The sequence below is a fragment of the Phocoena sinus genome, chromosome 9, assembly GCF_008692025.1.
Source record: "Phocoena sinus isolate mPhoSin1 chromosome 9, mPhoSin1.pri, whole genome shotgun sequence".
NCBI classification, from domain to species: domain Eukaryota; kingdom Metazoa; phylum Chordata; class Mammalia; order Artiodactyla; family Phocoenidae; genus Phocoena; species Phocoena sinus.
In genome coordinates this window covers 35,045,180-35,051,259 of record NC_045771.1, presented here as the reverse complement: position 1 = coordinate 35,051,259, position 6,080 = coordinate 35,045,180, and positions in this window count along the sequence as shown.

The following is a 6,080-nucleotide window of genomic DNA, read 5'->3' as shown; positions in this document are numbered from 1 at the left end:
AAATTAAAGGATATCCAAGTGGCTCTGTCACTTAATTTTATACCTGTAATGGATTTTATACTGAATAAGGAAAAAGTGAATATAGATATTTGAAGATGTTAATATCAACAAAATTAGAAGTATTTGAAAATCCCTTGCAACCCATGATGTGTGAATGTGTTACCATGTAATTATCTGGAGCTCTGCACCTTGAAACAGAGAGAAGCTAAGTGCCCGTGATTAGGCCCCGTTATACATACTGAACCTATTACTACACGCCTCATCTCAAAATGGGTTTATAGTAGTAAATACTCTTATCAAAAAATGTATACTAAAAGTAAATATTTGATTTTAAAACTATAATGGTAAAATACATTTAATCACAAACATGTTAAATAAGTAGATTCTTCTAACAAATACTAAAATACATGAGATGTTTGATATATGATCATATGCTGATTTTTTTTTTCCCTTTCATTAATACTAAATGCTCGAGAGTTTGGTACTGTATTTCACCATCTAATTGAACATTTTAATGTTCAAATGACAGAAACTTCAAATATATTGTTACCATAGAGAACATTATTTAAAATATATATATATATATGTTGTTTTTTTTGCGGTACGCGGGCCTCTCACTGCTGTGGCCTCTCCCGTTGCGGAGCACAGGCTCCGGACGCGCAGGCTCAGCGGCCACGGCTCACAGGCCCAGCCGCTCCGCGGCACGTGGGATCCTCCCAGACCAGGGCACGAACCCGTGTCCCCTGCATCGGCAGATGGACTCTCAACCACTGTGCCACCAGGGAAGCCCTATTTAAAATATTTTAAACAGCATGGATATCCAGGCAGAGACTTTTATTCAACACCAGTAAAATATATTTACCAGTGAGATTTGGGCAAAAAGATTAAAACTGCTGAAAGACATTGTTTCTTGGTGCTCTAGAATATAGCTAGAAATACTTAAAAGACCCTAATGAAATGGTCTTCATCTTGGAGGGCTAAGTAAAATGTCAAAATAAGGTTGAAAGTTCCCCCAGTCTCTGAGACACAAATACCGAAATGCTCTGGGAAATTCGATTTAATTGATGTCTGGAACCTACTCAACTGTGAATTATTTACATGGATCCATATGACAGTCTAGGTATAGACACAGAAATAAAGGCTTCTGAGAGTCCTTAGGATCAAAGTAGAAAGGCGGTCAGCATTCTTGTTTCATTTTGGTTTGGAATAGAACCTTGGACCCATTCTGGAGCACTCCAGTAGCCCAAGGGAAGACTGGAATGAGACTGGCTTCTGGGAGAAATTACAGCAGAGTCATCAAGAGATGGGCTTTGGGATCCTACAGACCTGAATCCTAGTTTGAACCCTAGCTTCTTTACTAACAGCCTTTCAGCTATTAGCTAAATTACTTAATCTTTCCAAGCCTTTGTTTTCTCATCTGTTAAAACAGTAACATCTATTTTAAAAGGTTATTGTCCAGATAAAATAAGATCATCTATGTGGCATAGCACCAGCCACACAGTAAATGCGCACTTCTACTCATCACCAAGTACTTCTATGCATCAGTAGGATAAGCTGCACAATTTTTGGCATCCAGCTGGGAATGAAAATGTTGGTTCCTTGTTCAAAAAGCAGGAAAAGCGCCATTAAAAGTATGAAAATATGAAGCCTTTTCTTTCTTCACTGTTCTCTCTTTTGATGTGTCATGGGTGTTTTTCTTTTTTGCAATTTATTCTAATGAAGAAAAAATTAAAATTTTAAATTATTAGCATGAATTTTATGATTCATCTTTATGTTGTGCAATGCCAGTTTTAAATGAAAGTGTAAGAGCATTTAATCCAGATTTACTACCTACATGCATATACGTAGTTTGTAATAGAACAGTAGAGATACTACACAAAACTAACTCAACTGTTTTTATTTCACTTCTTAATATGTGCACATTCTACTAGCACTGTCGCCTTTTGTACTGAGTGAGGAAGAACCAAATAGAGTAATAAGTTTAATAAATTTCCTTGACCATTCATGTTTCTTAGAACACCATGGCTGTTTGTATTTTTGAAGCAAGTTCTGGCTTAGATAGAAAGCATGGCCACGTGGGGCTGTCAACACCCCATTTACCTTGTAAGTAGGTAAGAAACTCACCTTGTTGAATGCCCACGTACGTGGGTCCATCAGAATTTTGTGCTCGTGAGGCATCACAAACATCATGTGAGAATAGGGCAGCAAAGAAAAGAAGACATATATGCTGAGTGCATTTCCTCTGCTCACAAACATGCCTCATTGTCCCGTTACCCTTTACTTGAAAAGCACAAGTTGAAAGATAAAATTATTATTGTCTAGTTGGTGACAGAGCGTTAAACTAAGTAGAAGGCCAAGTGCAACTGCACAGGTTATGTACCCATAAAGCCAACCCTGTGGATCAGGTATTGTTTTATGTGCTGAGATACTGTGCTGAACAGTACAGGCCATGCCACTGTTTCATGGAACTTACAAGGAAATGAACCGATAAGTAAAGAAAATTCAGAGGGTGCCAGTGTAATTAAGAAAATAAAATAGGAAAAAGCATCGATTGTTACAGATCAGTGATTGGATGGGCCACTTTAGATAGGGTTATTAAAAAAGATCTTTCTCTGGAGCTGACATTTGAGCAGATACCTACGTGACAAAAGGTGCTAGACAAAGATATGGGGGAAGCAAGTTCCTGGCAGAAGGAACAACAAGCACCGTGTTTCCAAGGGGAGAATGAGCTTGGTGAATTGCACTGTTACTCATAGTGGTATACTGTAGCCTGTCAGTGTCAGGAATGAGCTGGCACCTTGCTACTTGCGGTGTGGTCCCAGGACCAGCACCATCTGCATCGCCTTGGAGCTTATTACAGATGCAAGAATTTCGTCCCCTTCTCCAGACTGACTGAATAAAAATCTTCATGAGCAAAAGTCTACATTTTTAGCAAGACCTCAGGTGATTTGTATGCTCATTAAAGTTTGAGAGGGACTGTGCTAGAGGACCAGAGTGTCTGAAATCTAGTGAATCAGTGAGATGAGCTTGGAGAGGAAGTTGGGGCTAGGTCTTATAGACTTTATCAACCAGAGAAAGGAACTTAAGTTCTCTTATAAGTGTGAAGGAAACTATGGTAGAGTTTTAAAAGAAAGTGCAGTTGGGGGCCATGAGGATTTTTCAGGCTTGGGAACCCTAGAAAGGGTACAGAAATGCTTAAAAAAAAAAAAAAAGTGTGAGAACAATTTACCACTTTCCAAATTGCTCTAAAGTTTCTCACTGGTGGAAATGGCACAGAACAGCCATATACCTCACCCAAGGGTTCTGGTCCTAAACATAGACCTCCAACAAAGCACATAGCATGTTGTGTCATTGTATTGTTTTGCATTTATATTTCTCCCTTTTCTACCAGCCAAAAATTCTTCCATAGCATAAACCACATTTTGACCTCCTTTGTACTCCAAGGTCCTTGGGAGTGCAATATGTGTCTATTGATTTGTGTTGATTGAGAAAGTGTGAGTCAAAGATACAGGAGATTTGGACATTCTTATAGGATACTAACCCATCCTCAAGCCTCCTTCGTTTTCTATGTGTTAGAAGAGCCCAGGAGGGTAGTGTTGAAGAGTGGGCACTACACAAAGCATGCAAATGGCAGACACCGTCTTCCCTGTCATCCCTCTGTGCTCGGACCTGTTGTCAGAGCCTCTTGCTATCTTCTTGGACTCTTGGCTCCTAAACTCAGAATCTATCCTTGTCTAGAAAAATTCAAGAAGCTCTAGTGCTGCCACTCCCAACTCTGCCCATGGGAAACTTAACCTCCCTCTGCCCAGGAGGAGGGACAGGGTCTCATATGCTGTCTCCAGTTGTTTCTGCTAGTGATTAAAAGTTGAGTTACAGTCAAAGTTGTAATCCAATTTATACAACTACAAGAGAATATGTAAGCAAAATTGATCATTATTTTTTCTTTAGGAAATATGACAATATTTTTTATTTTTCATTGCTTGATTGACATGTCAAACCTTCCTGGCATCCCTGTTTACCTTATGAGAAAGAGGATTACAACATTTTTTTAAATTAGTGAATCATAATTTGATTAGTCTGAATCACATTGCATCAATACTATATAAGCTTTTATTAAATCTAATTTGATTTCACTGCCGGCAGCACAGAGAACAAAACAAGTTGGCTATCAATTTATTTATTGTGTGTCAGTGCTAAAAGTTCCCTTGCTTTTATTAATATAAACTATACTAACTTTAAAGCTGAATCTCTTTGAATCAACGTTTAAAATAACAGGCTCTCTTTTCATCAGTGAAAGCTTGGTTTGCTGGCATGGGTTCACTCTTGAGCACATAATCATTTTAGTAACCTGTGAGTAAGTGTCAAACATTATGTGCTGGAACAGGGTGTCAACTGTGACTGGTTTAATGGAGGCTTCTTCCTGTTCCAGACATCCATCATCTCTATGGCTGTATCTTCGCCAAAGGACTAGGGTTTCTATTCCTTTCTAGCCCAGTCACTACATACAGTAAACATATTTCTCTTGGAAATTTTATCAGTGTCATATTATAGACACAAAATTCCTCAGGCAGAAGATAATCTTTCAGGTGGTTAAGAGTTTTATTTAGCACATATATAAATAGAAAGAAGATTGAGACTTCTTGCTATTCCAGCCATCCAAGGTGTTACCTTTGCTTTTTGGTGCTAATCTGGTTCCTTAGGACTTTATACGTCAAGTTTTAAAAATTAGAGAAATAGAAATTGAACCTGTGAGTAGGAAATTACAAGAAGAAAATAACAGGTATCAGAAAATTAATCAACCTCACTTTGCTGTGTATACCACCTGTGTAAAATCCTGAATGGATGAAAACCTTATACAACAGCCAGTCTCAGTGCTTTCAAACTTGTCTCTATATCTTGTTTGACTTGTTAAGCTACAGGGCTTCTACCCCTTTACTGAGAAATTTTACTGCTGAGGCCATTTAACCTCATGCTGGATTCTGGAACATGTCCTTTTCTCTGGAGGGAAAAGATAAGCGGTTACAGGATGAGCCCTGAATCAAGGCTTGCTTAGGTCCTCTGATTTGCAGCCTGGAATCTTACTTTCATGCCTGAATCCCTGCAGTGACTGGTATTATTTTCCCTGGGTCCATTTTTCTCTACTAGAGCTTCCCTGTGCCCATTGGATCAAGCCAATCCCAGTCCACCCACCTGCCCCACTCTCCAGCAAATGCTGCCACTTCCCTGAGTGCCCACGTGCCCATGCAGATTTAAGATGATCTGAGTCTTAGGCTTAGTTCCATCACTTTAACTAACATACTCACATCCTGCCTGTCTCTCGTGTTTCTAGGCTTATCTTGAGTTGAATTTTCCCATTTCGTCACATTGAACACTAACCCTTGGTCTCTCTCCCATGACTAGCCCCCCAGCCTCTATCTAGCTATATGGATATAATTGGGTTTTTTATGTTTAGACTCTGTTCGCACCCGTCCTATTGCTTGTGCTTGAATTATGATGAGGTAGAGGAATTCTGAGAACTCTGGTTGTTGATATAATAATTCATGACAAAAATTATTAATCTTGGAAGACTTCATTTTTCTCCATAGAACACGTGATGAAAGTGATATGAAATCTGGATAATAATTTCTATTTTGGATATTTGTGGTACCGGATATTTTGCTAAGCACTCTTATATACATTGTTTGACATATATAATATCCTCAGCCTCCATAGAATCCCACGAGGTAGGTATTATATCTCACATTGTACAGATGAGACCCAGAGAGATTGAAACACACACCAAGGTCACAGTCGGTAAGTGCAGGAAACAGTATTCAATCTTCAGTGTGTCTAGGTACAAAGTGCATGTTCTTAACCACTAAGTTAACATGTGTTTAAAGATAGACTGTATTTCAGTTTATTAATGGCATACATTGCCTTATACTCCAATAAGATTGCATTAATAAAGTTTTACTATAGGTTATGTGCCAAGAAAAAACTGCCAAACATCTTATGGTACAGTAACAGAGTGGGTAAAAGAAAATCTATCTAATAACTTCTTTCCTCTATCATATCCAAGATATTGGAAATGAGGCCTATGT